Raw genomic sequence first — 26,990 nt, 5'->3', positions numbered from 1 at the left:
TGTTGACTTGAGATTTGCCAATTAATAATGCATTCATCTCTTTTTGACTCTATTTGGCATCTTCTTTTCCATATCAATCTCAACATAACAGATTTATAACAGATATATCTGTGGGGGCTTTTGTTTTTATATAATTTTTTTCTATGTAGGCCAGATTCTAATAATGACAGTAAGCAAAGTGCTCTTTTTTTTTTTTTTTTTTTTTTTTTGTGGCCTCAGGACAGTTTGTGTGCACATGATGGCACAGATTAGAATAACTTTCTCCTGAGTATTACCGACAGCACGACCACATCATAGACAACGATTAACATTATGCAGGTGTCAGGGACCCCACGGTCTCAGACCCAAACCTCTCCAGCCGACTGCCGTCTGTTTGCTGTCTTAAATGCACACACACACACACACACACACACACACACACACACACACACACACACACACACACACACACACACACACACACACACACACACACACACACACACACACACACACACACACACACACACACACACACACACACACACACACACACACACACACACACACACACACACACACACATACACATGTACACACACACATACTGTTAAAACCCACAGACATACACACGTCTGCGTGCAGAATCAATGAAGAGGCCACTCACTGCCCACCTGGTTCTCTCTCATGGCTGCTTTTTCTTTGTGTCCTTTCAATCAACCCAAGATGAAAAGAAATGGCGCTGTAAGTGAATAGTACCTGCAGCTGTGGATTTCAAAGGTTCAGACAAGGGAAGACACACACACACACACACACACACACACACACACACACACACACACACACACACACACACACACACACACACACACACACACACAGATATATACACAGTTCTCAGTTGCAGGGGTGCAGAAGTAACTTGGGTCCATGTGCGATGACATTAAAGACCAAATTCTGTTTGTTTTGTTGAAAGCATTTTTTTTTTAATCATTGATCCTTGTGTTTGCACCTCAAGTCATAAGTGTTACAGCACAGATTTGTAATTATTCATTTAAATTAATCTAAAGAAATGACTCATGTCAAGAGTACAATTTAAACAGAATAACTGCATGCGATTATAAGATAAACAAACTTCGACCAAACAGAGCAAAAATCAGATACATTCATAGTTTAAATTTGTATTTAATTATTACACGGAAAAAGCTTGGTGAAAAAGTCAGAGCGTGTTTGGACTTAAAATAGTTTCATACAACAAAATTTTAATTTTCAAAGAGGTCAACTCGGGAGAAGTAAACAACATGACTCAGTCTTATCCTCCTCATCCTGTAAACAAAGTTAACTCTAACCAGACAGCTTTGATTCTTTCAGTCATGATCTGTCTTCCTCTGATCAACATAATAAAAAAAATACTGAAAATGAAAGCCAAAAGATTTCCTCAGGGCAGGTTTCAGCTGGTACACTCCATCGGTGGAAGCGTATATTTTTCTGGTGACTCATTGGTATTGCTCAAAGACATGTTAAGTGGAAAATTGGCTCTTATTACCCTGATAAGTGCCGTATATCCCAACACCCTTCCCCCTCCAGTTCGTCGTGGTTTCTTACCCGTTTGTGTCCGACGGTTGTCATACCGAGGAGTTCTTTGGTTCGCTACATCCTTTATGCTCCCACCCAGACCATGCAGCAGATGGCATGATAGCAACAACACTTTCCTAAAGGTGTGATTAGTCATTTTGAAGTAGACTGAAAAGCAGAACCCTCCCAAGCAAAGACCTCATGCTTTTCTGAGATTTATGGAGGGTTTTTTTTTTTGGACTTTTCCTTTTTGTTCTTTCCGTAAGTAAACAAAAGAGACCTTGGTCATGTTTCACAAGAAAGATTATGCAGCACATAAATTAATATTGTCCGGTCTACACCAAGTGGAGTTGTGCGTAGGAGAACGGTGCCTTTGCAAATGAAGGTATTGAACTCCTGCATACTGCCAGAACTAACTTGATCAAAATGATTAAAAGCATTCAACATGAAGTTTATGCCCAACGTATTGCTTTTAAAAAAAAAAATAAACTAACCACTGAAGAGTTTATTATCTTCTTTTGCAGAGCCTATGGGGTCATGTTATCCACCCGTCCTCATTACAAGCGTATAGTAACTAGAAAATAGCTTGCAACAGCTGGCAAGGTTGAGTGTGAAAATGGACAAGGAAAACCTAAAACACTGTTGATGGGAGGTAACAGCAAGTTGCATAACCAGTCTAAATATAACTCTTACAACCAACCTGTTTTACAACCAAAATTTCTACATTTTAATCAAAATCTGAATTTAATGTGTTTGTGTTTGCATTCCCCAATTCTGACTAGAATACAAAGAAATATTAAAAAAAAAAAGAAATAATTTAATTTTGCTTCCCTTTAAGTCCTTTTTTAGGTTCACGTAAGACTTTACATGATTACGGTGTGTGCAGATGTGTGTCAGTGTCAACATGTGGGAATGTGTGTGTTCGCGCATGAGTATGCGGGAACATGGCTACATGCTGTATTACATTGTGCGTCTCTTGTTGTGGCTCACACACAAAGTAAGGTGGAGGACTTAAATCCCCCATTAACTCATTTCAATATGAGAATATTGAGAGTTTTGCATTATTCTATCATGAATTCAAATCATTTTAACAGAGGTCTATGTATGCTTCTAATCATAACTAACATTCGTGAATTCCATTCAGTGAATAATAAGTGCCCGTATTGTGGTGTAATATAGCACAGCGACATACTGTAACATTAACATTGCTAACATTACATCGGTGAGAATACAGCTTATTTCTCCTGTTTGCCCAGTTGACAAAGACATGGAAACCTTTTGGTTCATTGTACTTGTTAACAGATTGGTTGCATAGTTCAAAGCCTCTGGTTTTTCCCAGGCAGAAGCTCGGCGGTTTATTTCACAGCCCGAGACACAGATTGTATTGGTGCTTCACTTTGGTCAGTTTTGTGCAGACAGTTTCTTCACATCTGCAGGGTGCTCTGCAGGGAGGAGGAAAGACTTTGTGTTGTCGACCCAAAAAGACAGGAGGGAGCAAAGGTCTGCAGCCTCTCTGTGGAGTCCCCGCAAGGATGTTGCTTCAGAGTGTAGGAGAGGGCCGGACGGGGACCTCAGGCAAGACAAAATAAGACAGAGGAAGGGGTGGGAGGGGTGCAACAATGGCGGCTGTTGATTTGGTTGAAGGGTTTTAACATCTCTGTTTGCAGCTGTTTGGGGGCTCAGGAGGGTCATCTACTGGAAAAACAGGTGTTTATCAGGTGTCTGAGTCCCAGCTGCCTCTTGCATGCTACAAAAGGCAGACACAAAATAATGTTTCTACAGTTACAGCCGCAGTACTGTTTCCAACATTAATGTCACTATAAACGCAACAGTACCTGACGAGAAAGAAATACAAAAATTTCAAATAAATCGATAATATTGCTGACATTGCAATACTGGGTTAAGTTTGGAAAGACCTGAGAGCACAGACATCAATCACCATCATTCACCATCATTCCTCCTGTCCTCTGCTGCAGGTCAAAGGAGGGGGCGCTGTCATCTCAGCCAGCAGCTAACTTCAAAAGAATCAGCTTAGTTTGTAATTTATATCAAAACTAGTCTGAAGTAAGGAGTCACACATTTCTCAGCTTCTCCTTTAAGAGCGCTCAGACTGTCTCGAAAATGAGACCTTTAAGGTCAGTCCACCTTAAGTGAGCCCGCTCAGGAGAGGCTAACTTTTGGGCTAACCCCCTTCACTGTAATCAGCAGGTGGCAAGATGGATACAGAACTTGGCTTTGGTGTGGAGAAGTTGTTGCATTCATTCCCTGTCTCCTCCTCTCTCTCTCTCTCTCTCTCTCTCTCTCTCTCTCTCTTCTCTCTCTCTCTCTCTCTCTCTCTCTCTCTCTCTCCTTCTCTCTCTCTCTCTCTCTCTCTCTCTCTCTCTCTCTCTCTCTCTCTCTCTCCTTCTCTCTCTCTCTGTCCTGCTCTCTCTCTCCTGCTTTTGTACTCAGGATAGTTTTTTTTTTCTGTTCAGGTGACAGGACCTTTTGACAACTTAAGTGTCTCTTTTGAAAAAAAATCTGATTTCCTTTCTTGTCTTTAATATCATAATATTGTGTAGACCTGAATTTGCCTTCGATTTCTCAAAAGGTTACAGTCCAGTGTATATTTTATAGCTTTGTGGAGTACTTTCACGCGTTCCATCTCGCGTATACTTTTCTTGAATCGCCAACATCTGAACTAATTTCCAACAAAACAGGGTAGGAGCCGCATATTGCAGAACCTCAATCTGTTTCTCCTGCTTCTAAGCAATCACACCGACATTGAGCAGTCCAGAACCTGCCATGTTGAAGACTCAACAGCCCACACACACCCACACCCACACACACACACACACACACACACACACACACACACACACACACACACACACACACACACACACACACACACACACACACACACACACACACACACACACACACAGACACACACTCAGTGTTCTGATTTGTCTGTCTGATAGCGTTGTCAGTGAGACTGCATGTCAGAGTCAGAGAGAAGGAATCTATTACAGGATCGATTTGGCCATGCAATTAGGTGGCAGCGGGAATTTCTCATTTCACTTTTCTCTCTGTAACACTCGTCTCTCGGGAGCTTTGAAGGAGGGACAAAGTGATATACTGTGAAGGCTGGCAGAGAAATGAAGAAGAGGCAGGATTATGGGAAGAGGAGTGTTCAGTTGTGTTCCTTTGACAGATGTGGGAGCTCTTTCTGCTATCTATAGAAGCACATAAAGAAAGTAATGGTAGATGTGTTCATATTTATCCCTGAGTGCATGTTTGTCAACAGAAAAGGACTCCTACTTATTTCCTCTGTAGTTCATCTGTTACTTATCCTCCCATTCAGAGAGCTCATCTTCCTCTTCACTATTTAGGACGTGCCGTCTGATTGGCCACCGTCAAACAGGTTTTCACCAATATTCCGCCTACACTTAGTTCTCATTTTGCATCACTGAAAAATCGATATATGAAGGAAGTTTGCGACCGATCTTCATGGAATGGTCTGCAAATGTCTGTTTGTGCTTAAATGAAGACCTTGCTACATGATCCACTCCTAATGCACATGTTGGCAATCACTAAAGCTTGTTGGTTCCACAGCTATTTTCTAGAGTTTTAATACAAGTTGTGGTTTTTATTCTAACTTTTTGCTCAAAATATATACACTGACAATCCCTGTTACTGTATCCGTACGAGTGCTGATTTCAGAGGCATGATGATTACTGAACATACAAATCTGGGGAATATCAGTCCGTGCTGTGGCAGCCAATGAAAAGTGATCTTTCTCTCTCAGTCTCACAGTTAGAAAATGCAAATGCAAGATAGTAGAAAACAGCAAGTCAGTCTGGTGCCACATCGAAACCCTCATCGCATAACAACCATTTTATTCAGTTCATCAAAAAACTAAAGATACAAACAGATGCAAAAGGGGAAACAAATAGGGAGCAAGATCCTTACAAATATTATTAAATACCTGAAGCTGTCTGAAGGAGGCCTTAGATTTAAATATGCCAGACCTACTAATATGCACTATGCTAATGGCCTAAAATTGGCAATAAGAGCAAATCATTTAAATTTATGTTTACTTTTGAATTATAGTATATTGTTAACTTGCTGATTTTCTCTGCTGAAATATGCCTATCAGATAAATCGGTGTTGGTGTTTAAGTTTTCTGATGTGCGGCAATTTGTAAACTTTTTTGTTTTTTTACGAAACAAAAAGCAGAAAAAAATGCCTGGGGTTATTTAGGAAATGGGTTCGCCACATAGTTTGTCCAGCACGCTTTGACTCCATTATTTACAGCATGCTCAACACTGTGTGCAGTCCATGTGGCAGGTATTCATCACAGCTGAGCACACTGGAGTCAAGCGGTGTCTTCACGGCAATTTACAGTGCAAACTGCTTTGTTAAATGCATTACTGGAAAGTTAATAAACACTGACCCAATCATTTTCCCTTTAATTTGACTGATACTTTACATACAAAAGAAAAACAGCTGGTATAATCATATAAAAAATAAATAAAAATAATTCCCCCAAATATCAATATTAGCCTCAAAATTCCAGTATCAGTGGCTACTAATGTTTAATAATCTATGAAAGATATTTTCAAGCACAGACTAACCTTTGAACAGCCGATTATGGATAAAAACATATCTGCATATTACCACTAAAGTAAAGTGGAAGATTCGTCTGATTTCCTCTTGCCACTACCGTGTCTCACCTAATGGCAGTGAGAGTTTTGCATCAGGACATTGCCTGGCTGGATAGAAGAGGCCAACGGAGAGATTTAATGAAGCTTCCTACGCCGGCTAATTAAAATATTCCTCTCCCCAGCTCTGTCATTAAGCAGTGTTTTACCAGGAAGACGGGAGAGATAGCCTGGGAGTTTTTAATGTAGCAACTCTACTCTAGTACAAGGTGTCAGCATGTGGGTGGTGGATATAGTGTAGACGTACAGTATGTACACTCGATGACCGTGTATGTTTGCAGAACGAAAGGTTTCCCCACATTGTTTTGTTCTGATTTCCCTGGAACTAAGAAGATTAATTCTAAAAACGTAGCTGTCGCCAAAATGCTCCACGAAAGACAAATCAAGTCTTTGCCAGTATTCCATGTTTCCAGGCCCTGTATGGGCCTGTGGATAGGCTAATGGGCTGCTGCATCAGCCTCTGACACGAGGCATTTTTCTAATATGTTTGAACTGCTGGAGGACTCCACTGGGGTTTAATTGCACAGGAAATGAACAGATATGTACTTAATTAAATCCATTTACTGAACCATGTTGTCGTATATTTGCATTTTATTTAGAGGTGGTGCTATCCTGATAAGTATGCTGTGATTTAAAGAAGAGCCTCTCTGGGTTTTTTTTTCTCCCTCTCTGTTTTCTTTTTTTATATTGCAGACGGGCTGGCTCAGGGGAGCTTTCTGGCTCACTAAACTCACGAGCTGCGTATTCAACAATTTTTAAATGATTTCAATATGCTTATTTTGATATACTGTACGTCTGCTTGAGGGAGTACCTAGCCCCGGGGCCTTGTGACTGTATTAAACTTTATTATGCAGGCTTGAAGCTGCATCGCAACGCAACTGCATTATGGCAAATACACTAAACTCAAAATGAATAGAAAGAAGTGCCCTGAAGTGCGAAGCTTAAATATCATGGTAATAAAACATGAAAATGGGAAAAGCTCATATTTGGCCCTTGAATCACTTCATTAATGCAGCTCTTCAGCTTCCTCAGTTCAACAACTGTATTGACAAGGCCGATGCTTTAAAGGAAATGTTTATAAAAGCTGCATGGTTATGATGGCTTGACGAAGAATGGCATGGACAGTGTTATAGCCACAGAGGCCCTCTGTCACATCAATACATACTCATGTAGCCCTCTGCTCTCCAGTATGTTTTTCAGTCATTTTACAAAAGTACTCATCTATAGTAATGTGAGCAATTCCGATGTTTTGTTTGTTTGTTTGTTTGTTTGTTTGTGTGTTCTGTTTTCGATATTATTGTTGCCTTATCTTTCAAGCCTACATTTTTATATGCTGTAGAGGTCAGGGACTATTTTTTCCGACGCAGTCAAGGGCTTACGGGAAGACTTTAAAAAGTAATTCCACATTCAAGGAGAAGTGAGTGAAATATTTAGTATACATGTGTACCTTGTATAAAGCCAGGTTGGCTTTTCTTTTGGGAAGTAATATAATCTTATTTAAAGTTAACAAAAACCCAACGGGATGTGTTCATCCAGAGCAGTGCTTTATATTTACTGTAACGTGTGCATCAGTTATGCTTTGGTTTGAACAAGACTGTGTGGTCCAAGGCATGGCGCACAGTGCGACCCACAACTTTGGCTTCCGCACACTCCGCTCGCGTGTTCAGTGCGTCTGGTTGAGTTCAGTGAGCCTCCATTGTGTTTCAGAGGACACTTAACACTGAATATTTTGAGAAACAAACTTTTCGGAAGCTTTTTTTTCTAATAATTTTGGACATGGCTCGTGTGCCCTGCGGCAATTATTGCTTCGAAGTAATGTCTTTACCCAAAATGGAACATCAAAGAACTCTGAATGCTTCCATAACACTGTTTGATGTAACAGCAGTTTTACATTAGTATTGGGTTCACATCACTGTGTTTCTTATTTTAGAGATTTTTTTTTTTTTTTTTGTAACACACGTTTGTAAACCTCTATGCTATTAGAAACGAGCACCACAGTAACACACCATCTGTAGTCAGATTGCACATTTAAAGAGTGGCGTGTCAGATATCGTGGCTGAGCTTCCCCCTGCCTTTGAATACCACTCTTCCAAACAAGTGAGAAAATCGACAGTGGTAGGAGATCCCTCTTCCTCTGTAGGTACGAAGGGCACAGTCTGAGGTAATGAAAACACAGTCATTATTAATTTCAGTTACTTATACACTAATCAAAACACAATTGTCTATGTTATATTCCATGTGTAACAATGGATCCCCCTAAATCCTACACACTGGTGCTTTAATGCTTAATCTGAAGAGAAAACAAGTAAATCTACCTAAATTAAATCCACAAGGTTTTCACATGACAGGAATATCTGTATGACAGACTATGATAGGAAAGGCCCCTTGTGGAGGATCCATTTATCCACTGGAAGCCACATTGCTCGGACCAACAGCGTCCAGCGGCGGCAGTGACAGCTTTAATTTGGTAGCTGGCGGCCAACATGATTAGCGAACTGCAGGGGGCTTTTACAAAGTGGACCAACTGCCTTTGCCACACACAGTGTGGGAGTGGAGGAGTTCAGGACAAGCAACGAGAAGGTTGTCAAGGCGTATACCCCGAGGTTTTGAAGATCACATTCGGAGCTGCTCTTAACAAGTATTATTTTTTTATCATTTAAGGAAATTAAGTGAGGAAAGGTTTTCTGTTTGTTTGAAGGCCTATTAACAGCACCTACAGCTCTATTTACACATGCATTACGCACAAACGTAGTGATTTTATTTGACAAGATGTACGACACGACAAGTAAAATATGCACAACATTTTTACATATTACACTTTGAAAGATGTTTTACATTCACTCTCGCACATCATTCATACCTTTATTTCATATGCAAGCGAGGCTCAGCCACTGCTTCATTTTCCAGTTGGCAGGGAGTTGATGTGTTCAGATATGATTTATTGATTATGTTGAGCACATTAGTTTACCCACTGAGTTCAGTTAAAAAGCAATAACGCATTTTACACCCTCTGTTCCATGTGAATGCAATAACACTAAACTAATTACGCAAACTGGGGACAGCAGTGTGATTTGTAAAAGCCCGCGCTGTGTGCTGATTCTGAGCCAGCCTCAGTGAGATGCTGAGAATATTGGAACTAATACAGCAAGATGTGATTAATTCATACAAACCTTCTCTCTTTCCATTCAATGGTTTATATGGAAATGGAGCCACAGGGCAGAGACGGTGTTTGCATGCTACAGCAAGCCAGGTAATGGCTATTATCTTGGTTAGAATCCACTTTCCAGTGTCCCTCTTATGTTTTGTTGTTGGCAGTGAAATTCTTCTCAAAGTCTTTTAATGATCAAAAATGAGTTGTTCAACATAATCATTTGGAGCATCACCAACGCCAACATTAGTTAAAACAGGTTTTGGTGTTTGGGTACATCAGATTCAATACACAATCATTTCTACATGTCCTCAGCAATTCATTCAAACATTCACTTATCTTAGTGGAGGAAGAAAAGAGAAGAGATTTCCTTCTCTTTAGTAGCCTTGACATATCAGATTACAGTTTATTGCAGCACTTGATATTTAGATATCTATTAAATGAGTAACTTAGTAATGAGTAAAAGCTAACTTTGGTTCCACTGACAAATTCTTAAAAACGTGACTGTTTGAGTCTTTTGTCTCAAACAGTGGATGTTTCAATTGTGAATTGAAGACAAGCAAGTTTGAGGTCAATCATGTGGTACTGAGACACTTTCCTTAACAAATACAGACCTGCAGAATTTTGTAACCTGTAAATCAAATTTTTGTAACGGTCTTCTCAGAAGTCTGAAGGGACGTTGCAGCCCAGGTTTTGGCACCTCTGGTGCTTTCGGACCAGAGGAGCTTGTTCACAAATGGAGGAAGTGCCCCCTTTTTTGTGTCTGCACTGCAATGATAGTACTTGGACTTCCAATTTGGGGAATATATTTAGCTTGTTCTTTAGGATAGGTACTTTGCCAACACGAGAGGAACTCTAGTTACTTAAGAATACTGTGATTGATTTTTCCAAGAATAAGTATTTCATCTTTTAACTGATCTGCATTTTTTTTGTGCTTGTGGTCTACTCCAATGGATGTAAATTAATCTTCTAACATCTATAGCGCATCAAAATAAATGCTGAAAAGCATCGTCTCACCAAGGTTATGTGGAACTTTATTTTCTTAATGAAATTTACTTGGAAAAACCTCAAACCAGAGCAATTGTGCTATTTTAACTAAATCCTCCCTGCATGCAAGTATACTCCAAATATTGTTTGTTTCTGTGCATACACAAGGATATAAATGGGTACACACATATTTATAACCGGGTAAATTTTGTCAGCGTAGCATTTTTGCCACCGCCGTGTCTCATATTAGGCCAATCAGTAATAATTTTCTCTCATCATATGCTGTTATCGCTCTATAATGATACAAAAAGACATATTCAACTCAAATGAAAAGAATAGCGCAGGATTTGAGGAAATATAGCATCCATCAGCTTTTTCCCTTCGCGCCCATCAGTGGTAATTGATATTTGAGGCCTCGTTTTTTTGTGCCCCGGCCTCCTTTTCTTGAAATGAGCTTCTGGTGCGCAGAGAAAACAGCTGAGGCGGTGGAAATGGAATTGGTTGTGTGTCGGTGCATGAGAGAGTGGGATTATCCCGGCGTAATGTCAGCCTTATTAAACACTATTACACTCTATAGATCAGGAATTTGAAATCTGAGGAATCTGAAAAGGATATACTGCCTGTTCATCTGTGTGTGGAAGTGTGCATACAGATGTGTGTGCAATTGGGATCAGATGGCCACAAATGAGAGCTGCATTTATTTAGTATATCAATGCATATGTTTACTCTATATTGGAAACAAGCGAATTGATCCACAGAACACACAGAGACTGTGTGATCATACTGGGGTACATTACGGTTTCAGTTAGATTTTTGTAATTTATGTATGGCAATGATTTCACACGACCTAAACAAGCGTTGCTGTAAAAGCTGTTCTAGCCATATATCGAGGTGTTGTGTGCCAGCACTACATGCCACCACACTGCGCCTGATCAAAGAAGCTATAGGGAGGCTTCTTCTGCTTTTTTGAGAGTTTGAGATAGAGGCCAGCTGCTTTTCTGCCTGTGGTGGATACAGAAACAGGGCTGGATATTTATCAAAATAGGAGAAATGGCAACTCTTTTAAATGTAGTTTAATTAAAGTAACAGGAAGCTGGATTTAAAAACATATCTCTCCTATAGCTTTTGTATTTATAGGATCACATGGGATCACAGTGCTAAGCGTGTCGAGTTTTAGAAAACATCTAAATACTAAATTGCAGCTGTTATTTTTAGGATTTTTAGGATTTTGTTCACAGAAGTCCAGTCCAAAATCATATAGATGTTTTCATTAGAAATCCGTGATACAATAAAGCCTCGTCTCATAGGGTGTAATAGTATCACACAAACATGGCACACGGTATAAAGGAGACAGAGGAATTTAGATTAACAACCGCTATAGAGTATGAGCACAGATGGATCATCAACATAATGAATAGCAATAGACATTAGTGTGAATATTATGTTGCACACAAGTTGCCTTTTTCTTCATCACATGAAATAGTTTTTGAAAGCTTATTGTCAAATTTCTGCCTCCATCCACCAAATGCTTCGCAGAAGCTGACAAGTCTCCTCATGGCAACATGAACTGGATCATTAACACCTGACTGACGAAGCAACTCGGAACAATTGGGTGACATTTCTAGTTGATTACATGGCAACACACATAATTAACACCTAGTAAGCTAAAGTCATCATTCTGAGCTCCCCGTCATTTTTACTCGTTTGGTTAATACAACAGTAGTTGCTGGCGTCAATATTTAAAAACCTATTCTAATCTAACCCTGCTCACCAATAAAGAGACTAATTGCTGTGTGCCATCTCGTGAAGCTTAGCAGGGGGACACGAGGGGGGAAATAAGTTTTCTTTATCTCAGCCAAAGTATCTTAACACAACCATTAACACTCCCATTCTCAGACGCCTCGCCATGCTGCATGTGATTCAGGTGAAAATTTAGTTAATATGCCGCTGGAGAAACAGAATGAGGCGATGCCAGCGGAACAGCTAAAGTTTGTGTTATATTATAATGGAGGCAGCTAAGCCGGGAAACAAGTTCAACTCGCAACATTTGGCTCAGGAGGCTTCGAGAAGAAGCTGTTACTAGTTTTCTGGTGTCGTTTTGTTGAACCTTTTCAAACAGAAAACACACACTGACAAAGACATGCACAACACAATCCTGTGTGTACCGACATACCATCTTCCATAAATGCTGAAAACATACTGCACAGATACATCAGTATACATATACAGTTACATACTTCAGTTTGGCAATAGAAAATACATTTTAAAATCAATGCCATGTTTCCCAGATCAGATTTCTCCATTAATACGATGAAAATATTTCCTCAATGAACACACCTGCCAGTGTATAATTTTAATACTCAATATTTCTTCTCAATTTTGACCAGAGCCTGATCAAGACTGTTTTTTTAGAGAGCGATGCTGATACTAACATTGGGGAATAAAATAATTCCCTTTTTGATATATTGGCCAATATATTTTTTATATATGTATAAATGTACAGTACAAATAAACACACATTTATTCTGACACTTTTGACAACGACATGTGATGGAAGCAGAATATTTTACAGATAACTGACCACACTCACATCAATGCACTAAAACAGTAAACTTCACTGGGATTTTTATAATCATGAATAAGAAAAATCACATAGTTTTTTTTTTGTTTTTTTACATTTTGTCCTGTAAAAGAGAGTTTTCATATACACCGACAACAGTATATCTATGATATGCCAATACCAGACATAATCAGAAGGACGATTTATCAGTCAGTCTTGTTTGAACTAAAAATAAACTAGTTAGGTTTTTGGAAAGATTGTGGATTAAGATTGAAAAAAGTCAATGGTGAGTTGACGCAGAGCGAGTTTACTTCTTTAATATGAAACCAAAACCAACCTTCACCTAAAAGCGTGTTGCCTGAAACAAACAACGCCACACCGGACTGAGTCTCTGCAGCTCAAAAGCACGGCAATTCATTTAGACTTTTCCACTAAACGCAATCTGATTACACGTCAGACATGAACGCTTTGACTGACTTTTCACTCACAATGTCTTCTCGGCCCTTAGCGGCTTACTTTGGACAAAACCGCAAAGCTGATCCTTCCGTCAACATGTCGGCGGGAAAACATTCACTCTTCATCAACACTTCAACAACAAACCCAATTGCATATTTACTTGCGAGTGTTTTTGTGCTGCATGCTGGCCCCCGTTTTCTCTACTTGGACTACTCGCTCCTTCACTGCAGATGGGAGGCAGGTAGGGGGAAAGTAGAATGATCCCTGACTGTTGCTTTATAGAGAGGAAATGAAGACCAAAGCTGGAAGCATATCGTAGAGACCGTTAAAGTCGAGAAGAGTGTTTCCTCTGAACTAATTCACCACCTACGCGTATCTCATCTTTGAGGTCTTATCTACAGAGCGCATTGTATGTTCTTTACGTTGAGTACAGGGACATGAACGAATGCTGTGCAAATGCTCGGACATTTCCAGGCTGTTCCTCATTGTATCTCCGTACAAGCTTTGGTCCATTGACCGGCACGTCGCTGAAGCTTTCAAAGCAGGAAAGAATCCATCTGTTCCACTTGTCAAATGTCACTTAATGAAATTGGTTTGGACGTGTACTAACAGCTGAATTTACCGATCTGCGACAAAATCAAAAAAACAGCTTTGGTGGTATTGGTGAGTTTGAAAATGTGTGTTTTGTGATTCCAGCCAGAGAGAGTGTGTTGTCCTCAGGTCATTAATGAGAGAAGCTGGTGCTCGAATTGTGCTCGTTCCTCTCTAATTACTGGCAAATGCTCCTGCTAGTGCCATGAAGGCACAGTCTCATCATACCAGGTGACTGCACTTGGAGTGTTTGCCGTCCTTTGCCAAGCAAGTTACAAAGTCGTATTGCACCAGAAAGCACACAGTTCACACAGAAGTATGCCGACCATTTAGTAAAGCTAAAAGTTTTCCTTTTAGACTTGTAAAAGCTACCGTTTGGTCAGACGTAAAATAATGCCAATTTTAATCCAGTTTGGTACGTTGTGAAACAACGGTGCCTGAACCTATTTCATACGTGCACTCGGTGGCCACTTTATTAGGTACACCTGTTCCAATACAACTCTTATGCCTTAAATTACCTTTATGATATTTGTAAAGTTCCTTTTTTTTCTTGACATTGTCCGAATTGTGCTGGACTTAATTATTATTATTAAATATTAAAGTAATGCACACCACCATCACTAACAGGTCTCCATGCTGTAGAATCTAATCAAAATAGATGTGTTTTCATATATATTTGCTTTCCTTAACACAGTGTAGTAGATTTAAGAAGCTCTTTTGAAAAATAAATACCGACTTCAGTATTTTATTGAATTTAAAAAGACAGAAATACCTTTATGATATTTGTCTGTTCAACAGACAGATATTTGAACACATTATCAAACAAATTGATATGAAAATAAAAAAGTTCTATAGATAATTACCTTTTTATTTATTTGTATATACAAATTTTGTATGAAGTATAAGTCCAGTTGATTTTTTTTTTTTCGATTTTATGTGTAAACAGGTAGTCATGTTGGTTTTTATAGGGAATGGTGGTTGAAATGAGGGTCTGCAATGACACTTCAACAAGTATCAAAACTGTAAAAGAACCTACTTAAGCAACATAATCCACATCAATGCTGCCCATCTGCATTTATCGTCCAGATATAACAAAAAATATATGAGTAAATACAAGTTAGGTAGTTTTGATCAGACTTGTGAGCAGGCTTTTACACATTACACACTTCCCCCTGCAATCTTTCAACATAATGTATCCCAGGTAGAGAATATGTTGACCTTACCTGCCTCTGGCTCTTTCACCATCCTTACATCCTGCAGTAGTTTTGCTCCTTGACTTCTCTAATTGTCAGTCGTATGCAAGTCCAGAATCTTTCACTCGATATAAGAAAATCGAATGGGCAGATTGCTATGAAATTAGCTGAGGGCATTTGTGCTGTTTATAAGACGGAGTGACTCTTGTAACCTTCTGTCCTCGGGCCAAAAGTGAATCTAACTTTGTCAAGTCCTTCCCATAATCGAATGGGCACATTGTCATATTTTTTTTTTCATATCACTTTAACTCTTCGCTTCAACGGTATACACAAAACCTTCAACTTCATCTAAAATGAATCACTGAGTACTTAACATCGATAGGTGCTGGTGCTATTCACCAAATCCAAGTCTTCTCGCATGTCACGATGCCAAATAAGAATACTTTACTTCCTCCAGACATAACAGGTAGACTCAACATTGTAATCAAGCCCAGATGCATTATGGGATATTTTTTTTTTCCCTCTTTCCGTTTTGGCAATTAGACTGTTTTTACTCAAAAAGTTGCACATAAACACTGTACATACAACACCTACACACCCGCAATGTGACAGCAAGATTTCCTCACTTCTCACTAACGAGCCTGCTTTGCATGTGTTGACATTCTTACAGCTGCTTTAGAAATATAACGCTTTCCAACAGCACCTCTACAACCGTCAACATTACTTATTAACACCTCCTATGTGGCTAAACTCTACAAATGACTTTTTTAAAGCCATTTAGATGTCTTTAACACAATTTTAATATTTTGTTGACCTAACTTTCTGATTTAACTGTCAACAACTTCTTTGTTGGCGCTATATGTTGACAAAAATGTTCCTCAGCCCGAGTAAGATTTAGAAAGGAAAAGGATGGAGGGGGAGAGAGGGAGTATCACCGAAGGCATTTAAATTGACTGATCCATTTTAATTTCACTCCAGCTCTATTATGCTGTTGTTGGAGTTACTAAAGGGCTGCCGTGTCATTATCTCCCTCTTTTGTTTGTGCTGTTTTTGAGAAGACATTGCCGTTGTTTATTTTCCACAAGAAGGCCTTTATGCTAATGCGACCTCTGCTAAAGACGATTTGCTGTCAATTTAACAGCGTGTTAAAACCACAATCAGCATCAATCATGCGGAAGAAAGGCAGAGAGCGAGGAAAAAGTTTGGGTCTAAGTCAGGCTAATCTTCATGACACCTTCTAATAAATTCATTAGGCCTCTATACATACACATGCTGAGACGCATGACCGCTTCCTCAAGAGGCCTATAGCTTATTGAGTTGTGTAATTAAACTCGGGAACAGTGGAATATGTGATGAGTGTAAGGCATTAAATTCCAAGGTGCAAATCTGCGAAAATATAAGCATGGGTACAAAAAGTGTTTTTAATCCTAGAAACGTCTCGTATCACAAAACCCAGTGAGCCTGAATTTCTACAATGTCTGCTTTTAATGGCTTTTACATAGAGGAACACTACAGGTCTTTTTCTGGAGAAGCAAGAGGCAGAAAAGTATAGCTAAAAGGAGAGTAAGGAGGCAATAAGAATGGAAAATGGTTGATCAACAAGGTCAAATATTTATCAGTGTAGTTGTGTTGGGATCACAAGTGCTAAATCTTAAATGAAAGAGTGTTTTGCAAAAACGTATCCCGTCATTTGTGCTGGGTTGCACAAAGGTTGTTTTTACGTCTCGATGACTGACAGAAAACACAAACTAGTCTGTGTAAAACACCGTCACAAGCATTGGAGACATGATGGGTGCTCTGGCTGCTGTAGTCCACTCTTTTTCTGTTTTGTTGTCTACGTCAGCAATGTCAAACTTAAATCCCAGACCTGCTTGTAAAAGATGAAACTGATCAAAAATGTAGCCCCATCGTCAACTACTTGCGCTTATGTTGAGTTAAATCCATAAAACCCATCCAATATCACAGACAGTGGCACCCTTCAGTGTGCCTGATAATACACTAACATAAAAACGTTTCAACATTAAGTGTTGATTTATCTAAAAATAATTGATTATGTATATATTTACTTCATTATCCCAAATAAGAAGCAGTTCTATGTGTGCAGTTTTACTTCATGGTTCCCTGAATCCAATGACATAATGCTGAAAATCGGTTGCCCCTCAACAGAACAGTACTGAGCCTGATTGGCTATTCTGGGAACAACTCTATAAATCTATGCATTTCACTATCGGATACCTTGTCGACCGTAGTTGTGGTCAAAGGGAAAATCTGGCTTTACTCTGGCCTGTCATTGCTAAACACATAGTTTAAAATGTATAGAAAAAGAGAAAAAGTTCCAAGTAACAGCTGGTGCTGGATTGGAAGTTGATGGACAGTGAGACAAGCGATCGCAGCAGTGTAGAGTTTAAAGCCTTCATCCCTCCAGTTGATCCAATCTTGAACCAACCTCAAATAAAACACTGGAAAACATTCAACTTTTCATTTTCACGCTTTAATATTTGTACAGATCAAACTAAATTAGATACATACAGTGTGTGTATATATATATGTAAATATATATATATATATATATATCTACATACATATTTTTAATTAGTGACTTTAGATCTGCTGTAAACAGATTTTGGTAATTTTGGATTGAAACCAGATAAAGAAAGAGTTTCTGAAAATAATGATTTTTTTTTAGATTTTTTTTTTTTTTTTTTTTTTAAGATGACTTGCTTTGGACCGAAATGTTGCAATCGCATAGGGAAACCAGCGGTCATCAAACTTAAACCTGTGACACTTGGTGGCCCACTTGTTGCACTGCTTTGAAGTGTAACATGTCTATAGTAAATACCAGCAGGGCACACGGGGTCAACAATAAGCCCTAGCGAAGATTTACAGCTGCGATCGTGCATTAGAGACACCCTAAAACAAGTCCGTGCTGTCTTGGAGCCGGCCACAGCCTTGTCAGAGCCTTGTCCAGCTCCAACCATAAAAAAAAAAAAAAAAAAAAAAAGAAGCTTTACTGTTCATCTTAAAGCCTCCTCCAGCCAGCATTTTGTCTCTAAAGTAAGATTTAGAGAGTAGCTCTTCTCTTGTTCCGATTAACGGATGTGAGCTGAGAGGTTTACTACTCTGTTAGTTCATTTGCCACAATACTCTTTTAGCGCTGCTATAAACAGTGCTATAAAGGGATCAGTGAGGCTGGGCTCTGTAAAGGTCATAAAAAGATCGGTGTCTCTGATAATGTCACTGATATATAAGAAATGGCCACCCCTGAATGAGCCCATCCAGCACTGTCTTTGATGAAAACTGGCTCTTACTCACTCTCCTTTTTGTGTTTTCATCATCAACTTATTCCTATCTGGTTGTGAATTATTTTATTTTTTTATCCCTTTCTCCATGTGTTTGCCTCTAACCTTAAAAAGAAATATAATTTCGCGATTCATTTTAATCAGCTCGATACTGAAAATGGAATGATTTTTAATACAATTTAAAACACATTGGGCCTCATTCAACAATATGTGCGTAGAAATCTTCTTACTTTGCGCATAAAGTAAGTACTCACACAGAATCACAGAGGGATTACCGGCCAATTTTGTTCTCCCCAATGAATCAGAATCATTCTAAATTGACAGGTGCTCTGCAATTAGCATGCTGACATGCCCCTGTTTCTCCATATAAGGACATCTGTTTGTCTGGACCTTCATGACGAAAGCGCAAAAATTCCACAACAGCGCAAATTGAAACAAAAGTGTCTGAGGTGGAAGAAAAGGAGCATTTTTCAAAAGTGTTTCCTCAGAAGTAACTACGATAAAAAAAGAAAGAACTTGCAGGCTGCTGTTAGTGAGGCTGCCGTGTCCCCTGTTTGTTCGTACTCTGCGAACAAATTTAGGAAAGAAAATATTGATGAATCCCAGATTTGTGCGTCAAATGTTCGTCCACACGGTTTAAGCATAGATTTGTGCGTACGCACCGTTAGTGAATGAGGCCCAGTGATCCTCAGGGCCTTCAAATCCAGGATAACATGCTGACATCAGGCTAAAGTAATTGAGGCTTTGAGCATGATTTAATTAAAAATCCTGCATGAAGTTATCATGAACTCACACTTTAGATTCATGTAAAATGAGGAAAGAGTTCAACTAGGTTATCCCTGGAGAACAGAAGAAACAGGTGTCTCTGTAGTTCATGAAATCAATGTGCTGTTTGTTTGACAGCACTTGTATACTCAGATGAGTAAAACGACGACGACGATGTTTGACTGCATCCCAACAACAATTTAGAGGCAAAACACACTATACGACATCGCTACAAATGTTTACAATTTACGTGAATACTTCCACTTTCTTGCATGAGCAGCACTTGCAAAGAGTAGCAGGTTTAGGTGATTTGTTGGGGTGACAAACACCCAACTGTTGCGATGATTGCCGAAGGTAACAAATGAAAAGTACTGCCATGAAAACAGGGAGTGAAGTACAAGGAGAGAATATTGAGTGGGGCCAAGGGCAGCTGTCACCATGACAGTCAAAAAACATCATTCTATTGTGGTTGAATTAGAAGCTTTAAACACCTCTGAAGTGACTCTAATCCTTGATAACGTTTCTTTCACCCTCCCATCTTCATGTTGTCAATGGAAGCTATAATTAGCTGTGATTATTCTTGTTAGCAGTATTGTATTTTCTTTGCTGCTAACAACAATGGCCTGCATTAAACATCTTATTACCGAATCCTCAATAATGAATCTGCGGTCATTGTATCTGATTCAACACAATGAACCTGTAAGGTACAAAATACCAGTCATCAAACTGCAAAAATCAATGCTTCCGCTGAGTAAGCGGAGAGACACTCACTCTTCTTTCTTTATCACCGAGTCGAGCAAGTAGCAAACTGCCGAAGGCATTGACAACTACTGGGCTGAAAGCAAGAAGACGTCAAAGCGGCGAGTTCAGTCAAACATTCGCACATGGTGTGAAAAGGGAAGTAGAAGGAATATAACGTCAAATCATTGTTTATTAATTTCAAAATGACGGAAAATAGCTAGATAAAACACAGCCCCCACGCCCCACCCCACCACCACCACCCACCCACCCACCCCGGGCAGACAGCCTTGGTAAGGCTGGATGGGAGGTCATGAACACCACTTTCAGTGACAGAAAAATACAGGAACGACTCACACACTGATCTGAAATTAAACGAGTGCACAGGAACTAAAGTGATAGCAGTTACTGGACGTAACTGCAGTTCTATGAGTACGTTCCTATTTTTTTTCTTTCAAGGGAGGGTGGGACACAGGCAGACCCCTAATATATTGTAATCAAGTGTAAAGAAGAGCTCCATATAAAACATAAAAATGTGACTAGTTGAAAATTGTACAAATAAGACGAAGCATTTGCTTATAGGCTCAAAAGAGCATCAGTCAAACCTTAAACAGCAATATATATAAATATGACATTTTGGTTAGTTTCATCTGGCTAATTTTACACAGATGAATGGATACAATTCTAACAATTATGCAAAATGAATGCGATCGACTTCAAGAATCACAATCAGGTCATTATGTAATAATTATGACATGCCAAGTTCTGGACCAAACCAGGTTTGTAAATGACACGGTTTGCTTGAGTGCAACAGCTGACAAACTATAGATGACGACAGAGAGTGATGGTTCTGATTATCAACCAATATAATGACAAAAGCAACGGAGATTCACATATTTTAGTTTAATCTAGTTGTTAATATCTTGCTGAAGTTCTCGCACATAGAAGCTTGCTTTATCACTAACTTCTCAACCCTTGAGCAGAGGTGTGTTGAAGAGGCTCACTAATCTTCGAGTGCAAATCAGAGCTAGCATTCACAGCTTCACCTAATGAAGAGCGTGTGGAAGTCTGATGAGTAAGAGAAGAGAAGAAGAGGAGAGGGCTTTTCATTTGGAGTGTTTGAGCATGTTGTTCCTGATTACATGTGAATCTATTAAAAGTGGGTTTTCAGAGTGCCCCGACTACATTTTCAGAGAGAGAGAGAGAGAGAGAGAGAGAGAGAGAGAGAGAGGAGGTGTGACTCTTTATCAACTCTGGTGTTAGTAGGTAATTCATATTGCATTTCAACAAGATATGGTGTAGCTGAATGTGAGCACTAGTGTTTCAGTAGCATAACCACACATATGAAATCAGTATATCTCGCTTGTATCATGGTACTGTATCTTAATATATCTCTGTTACTGGCAGCCATTTTTGTTTTGTGTCAAAGTAAAAATGAATATCATGTTTCATGAGCAAAGAGAATAGGGTTGTCTTTTTCGCCTGGTGGAGTAGAATATTATTCAGTATGGAGAAAGAAAAAGGGGGCTAGGCAATACTGTTGTAGATAAGTGTAGACAAAATGCATACTGTGTCAGCACGGGGAAAAAGCAATAAGACTTTTTTTTTTTTTTTTACTGCTTTATAGTTTTCATAGAAGAGAGACTGAGTAGGGTAAGATTTGTGTGGAATAAAACAGGAAATCGAGCACTTCTTTCATTTTTCTCCCCCCATATGCAATAAGTTTCAGGCTGCATCTCGCTTATAACGCCAACCATCTCTGCAATGATCTCTCATCCTTTGCATCGCCTCCTCACCACGCTGCCTTTGATTTCAAGAGCTGAACTATTCTGCAACATTTGTTGATGTGGTTCTGCAAGTAAATGCTGCAGAATTGTGCTCCTCTTGGAATTGTTCTTCTTCGCTGACCGCCGGGAGAGGAACCCACCACAATCTGCTGTACACCACAGAGATCCCAGGAGTGTCATGTGCACACTGACATTTACCCCCAAATATGTAAAGAAGAAGGGTAGATGATATGAAATGTGTTGTGTTAGCGGACGTATTCTATTCATTGTTTCTTCTTAATTATTCAAACAGCATTTCGACTCTAATCGGACACAGTTAGGTGAGAACAATTTCCACTACAAGACTAAAGTCAGGAAAACATATTAATGATTGACAGAGCCTAATTATTGCCTTCCAAAACTGTTGAACCGCATAAACTATTAAAGGTGTAAGGGATTTTAAATGAAGCATGATTTAATTAACTTTCATCTAGTTAATATTCATCAATGGATTCAAATGTCATCAGAGCAAATGCCATGGGTTTTGCTATTCAAAATTAAATATAAAGACGTGACTGCTTGTACTGTAGGAAGGGTTCATATTAGAAAGCAGTGATACACAAGTTGAAACATACAGTTCTGTACCGTGTAATGTATGGTTCAATGCAAAGTTGATGAGGGTTTATTTACTTTTTTTTTTTTTACATTCTCTTGTGACGTCTGTCAAATTCTAGCTTTCTAAAACATCTTTACATGGCGACTATGGCACAGTATGAGAACAAGAAAAGCGTATGGTTATGGCAAGTAAATTATGTGTGAGGTATGGTTCTACCCATTATTACGACAAACCATGTAATACACCCATCAGTCAACTAGATGATACAGTGTCCGCCTCATGTTTTGCCTTGCCTAGACACAAAACGCAAGAAAAACCAAGTGGTTAGGGAAATCTAATGGTTTGTGTGGAAATAAGTAATTTTTTGTAGGTATTGTTTTGTAAGTTACTTAAGTTACATAATGTATGCTAGGTAATTTACATAACTTACGTTACCTAACAGAAATCCGCTGTGACCTATGCCTTCTCAAGGACTCAAAAATTGGTCGTGAAGATGACGGTCCTTCTAACCACCTCTGGCTTCTTACCTACTGTGACTTTATCCGTCTTTGTATATTGTCTCATTACGCCCTTCTTCGATCATGCGTTACTTTTTGCGCTTAGGTAAGGCAAAACGTGACACTGACACGGTACCCTCAAGTGGATGGACGGTTGTCCTACAGGCTTTGGCCTGGATGGTTTGGGTCACACTACTAAAACACTTGGTTAACAGTAAGGAACATTTTAGTGACTATTAAAATGTCTAAACACCACGAGTTGATTCTGCCTCAGTACATATAGGTCACAGATTTTTCTTCCGGCTTTGAACATCTGACACATGCAGAACTGTCCACTGCCATGTAAATAATTAGATTACTGGATCACTTAAGTTTGGAAAAAGCAATAAAAACATTATAAATTGCCAACTGCTGTAAACAAAAAAGACCATCACTTAATAAGTTTATCTAACCAACTAGAGAAGCAGGCTGAGTAGATGTTTCAGCAGCGTTGACAGGACTTGGAGAGGCAGACAGACTACTCGCACGATCTGCCTGCCGGTTTGGGGCTCTGAGGCATGAAAATGTTCTGGGTGACTTCCAGGTCTCATTAACTTTGGGCTGAAGGTCTAGAATTAGATCAGAGACCAGAAGGCCAGTGGGTCAGGATGCTATTTTCTCCTTCCCTGCTCAACTGTAGTTTACTGGCTTCACATGTGTGCTGACCATTCCTACTTCCAGGATCTACATGGATGGAATGTTTACAACAGGATTTTTATTTTTATTTTTTTTATACAAGCTTTTTGTAATTAGTTCCTTTTTTGTTTTTTTTGAAAAGCTCATATCTACAGTGTAGTGCTAATACAGTATGTGCATATGTTAATAGGAATTCATCATGTGTTATATAAAGAATGTTTTTTTTTTATTATTGTACAAGCACAATCATTAGTTCCTTATAATCTCTAGACCCTTTTTGCCTTTAGAATGTTAAAACCATTTCGATTGGTTCGATTGATCCATCCTTCTGATAGGTGGAGAGTACGGTTAGGAAATGTACATCTTTACGACAGATGTCAATGCAAATGTCTGGGAAATAGTTAAGTAAGGAAGTCTTGCTGAGAACTTTTGTAAAACTTAGCTGATAAACTTTCTGTTGTCATTTATGACTCCCTCACTCCCTCAACGACTGTGAATGTATTTCCCCTGAGCTTGCACACATTCACTTTAAAAGTGCACCATGGAGTCATATCATACCGCTGTCTGAAAGGCAAACATACAGTACAATATGTTCTGGCAATATCTCACCACACCTCATGCAAGAGCTCCACTTATTGTTGTAGACGGCGCCATGATGGTGCCCTCATAAGTTGTATCTTCTAAATGAGTTGAGCAAATATGAGAGACTCAATTTGATCAATTTGATCTATAATCACACCTTTGATACAAACATGTATCCCAAAGTGCTTAACAGGCTGAGACAGCAACTCAGACAGTTTAATAAGACTTCAAAATTACAATGATGAATCAATAAAACGTGAAAAAATAAAATGAATAAAAACGGTGGAATAAAAATGATCAGCTCCAATGCTTTAGACTTAAAAAATTGGCAAGAAATATCGAGGCACCTTAATAAAAAAAAAGATGTTTTGATATTTCTGAGTCTCTCCGATTCTTAGGCCAACTGTTACAGAGACGGGCCACGCTGGCCAAAGGAGGACTCTTCAAACGTTTTTGTTGAAGTCCGTGGGATCAACTCTAAAACTGACAGGCGACCAATGCAATGACTTAAATAGGCAATCAAAAAAATTTGAGAAAAGTTACGTAGCTTGATTAAGATTAGAATCTGAGTTAAACCAGATCTTAAAAAAGGCTTTTTCATTCTTGGACCGTGATGTTTTGCCCCTCTTTAAATGTGAATATCACTCAAAACACCTCGACTGGCTCATTGCTTCATTGCTTTTAGGAACATTTCAAAGGATCTACATTGCTGATTTCTCGAGTCTGACACAAAAGTTGATGTGCCGTCTCTGCTCAAGTTCATGGTCACATTGCAACTTCGTACACTCCGGCGGTTACCAAAACTTTGTGGTACCCAAGTGCTGATGCTAATTAAGTGCCGTAACTTGAAAAACGTACTCATGAGGGTTTATGGTTCCCCTCTGCTCCTTGTGCATCACGGTGCTGCGCTCAGCTGGCTTAGTACTCCGACTGCTGCCTTTATAACCAGGTTGATTGCTTTTGTATTAGTTTATAGCTGTACTTATGATACTCATACTTACTAACTATAAGGGTTTATTACAATTTCCTTTTTTCTGATATTTGTAACTATAATTTTAGATATTGACTTCACTGAAAATTGTACCCTTTTATAGATTTTTTTTTTTACATTAAGTTTCTATGACCTTTGAGCTGATGAAATTGTGACAAAAAGGGGATTCATTGTGGTAAAAAAAACACACAATCCACAGCCACAATCTCTGCTATCTGCTTCCACTGTTGCTTGTATTTTGTTTTTGGCTCTCACGCTCACTCGTCACCGGATCATTGGCAGTTTAACGCGCAAACTCTACCCAAAGTATTTTTCCTGTAACTGGATCACAAGCATCCATAGGAGAAATAATAGCAGCTTTCATGCACTAGACATAAGTGATTGCGCTTATACTCTTATATTAGGTGGAAATTGTTGTCCTTGATGGATCATTAGTGGTATTTCATTTGCAGACTGTAGCATTGCTTTTTTTCCAGTTCAAATCTCCAGGCTTCATTCACATTTGACATGCTGTCTAGTTGTGTCCAATGTGCTGTTTGTCACTGCGGTTGCCATGACCACTGGTGCGTGTGGCTGTGTGTGTCCAGTACCAGCATGTGTGCGCTAACCTTCTTGGCACCGTGTGCGTCCATCTTTGGGTGACGCATGGTCAACCATTGTACAGCACCGCTGTGGCCTTGAAACGCAGCCCGGCCAGACAGATTGCAGCAGGACGCTGCGAGGTTCGAAAAGGAACATCCCCTCAGTTCAGCGAAGGTCGGGCAGAGGCGTCATTAGGTTGACAGAGTCTAAAACGGGGTCCGGTTGGGTGGGGGAGTTGACTGACGTTTTTTGACTCAAGGACACGTCGGCATTAGAGGTTAATGACGAAGGCAGCCTTGGTACGCTGCGGGGGATGCCACTTATCATACTGATACGGATAGCTTCTTTGTGTGTGTGTGTGTGTGTCAAAATTCAACCGTTTTTGAAGGCAAACAACTATTTGTTTGTTAGAATTTAAACACTTTAAGAAAATATTGAACATTTTTTTTTTTTTAAACTGATTTTAAAAACAAACCGATGAAGGCACCATGATACTATAAACCTGAGCGTTTACAAGTGTGTAATTTCACTTTCACAATTACTGTTTAATCGAACTAACAGTCCTCATACAAATGAACAATGTGTAAAACGTTAGAGAGAGAGAGAGAGTGTGTGTGTGTGTGTGTGTGTGTGTGTGTGTGTGTGTGTGTGTGTGTGTGTGTGTGTGTGTGTGTGTGTGTGTGTGTGTGTGTGTGTGTGTGTGTGTGTGTGTGTGTGTGTGTGTTAACGACTTTGTCTCTGTCCTAATTGTCCCCATTTGATCAGCACAGTTGTGGTTTGGGGCACTTCCTTGTCCTCCCTACAGCTCCATTTATCACAAGCAGCAATGGAGACACACAAAGGCAGTCAGTGCTTCAAGGTGAATCCCTTCAAATGGCTCAGCTTGTGTTACCTTGTTAAATCGATGTGCTTGGTGACAACCAGGAGCAATGGAAATCTCACCCGGCAGGAGACTTTTGCATGTCTCTGTGAGATGTACCATTTAAAGGTCCCACATTTTACACTTTTCTGGTGCTTGATTTGCAGTTTTGACATCCACCAGAAGATATTTTAGTGGTTTTAAGTACCAAAAACCATCTCTATATTTTTACATTTCATCTCTTTGGCTTCTTTATGGAGCTCTTTTAGGCGCATTGCTATCAGGCACGCTGTCTTTTATTTGGCTGACTCTTTTTGAGTGGCACTCGCCCGTGCCAGCCACAGGCTTTCAGCGGTCTGGTCGCTTGTTTGCTCCATGATGGAATGACTACTTGGTCATATTCTACAGTGGTCGGCGTTGACGTG

General features: G+C 39.4%; 1 protein-coding gene across 2 annotated transcripts in view; it reads left to right on the top strand.

The window, feature by feature from the left end:
• Positions 1 to 26,990, top strand: part of LOC138620876 (ephrin type-A receptor 6-like) — a 165,037-nt gene that overhangs the window by 60,720 nt on the left and 77,327 nt on the right. The gene's annotated exons all lie outside the window — the stretch shown is intronic.

The sequence above is a fragment of the Brachyistius frenatus genome, unplaced genomic scaffold, assembly GCF_029030835.1.
Source record: "Brachyistius frenatus isolate BFR_SWC_R1_liver_20210118 unplaced genomic scaffold, ASM2903083v1 Contig_27, whole genome shotgun sequence".
NCBI lineage: Eukaryota > Metazoa > Chordata > Actinopteri > Embiotocidae > Brachyistius > Brachyistius frenatus.
This window is presented reverse-complemented; position numbering and strand designations above follow the sequence as displayed.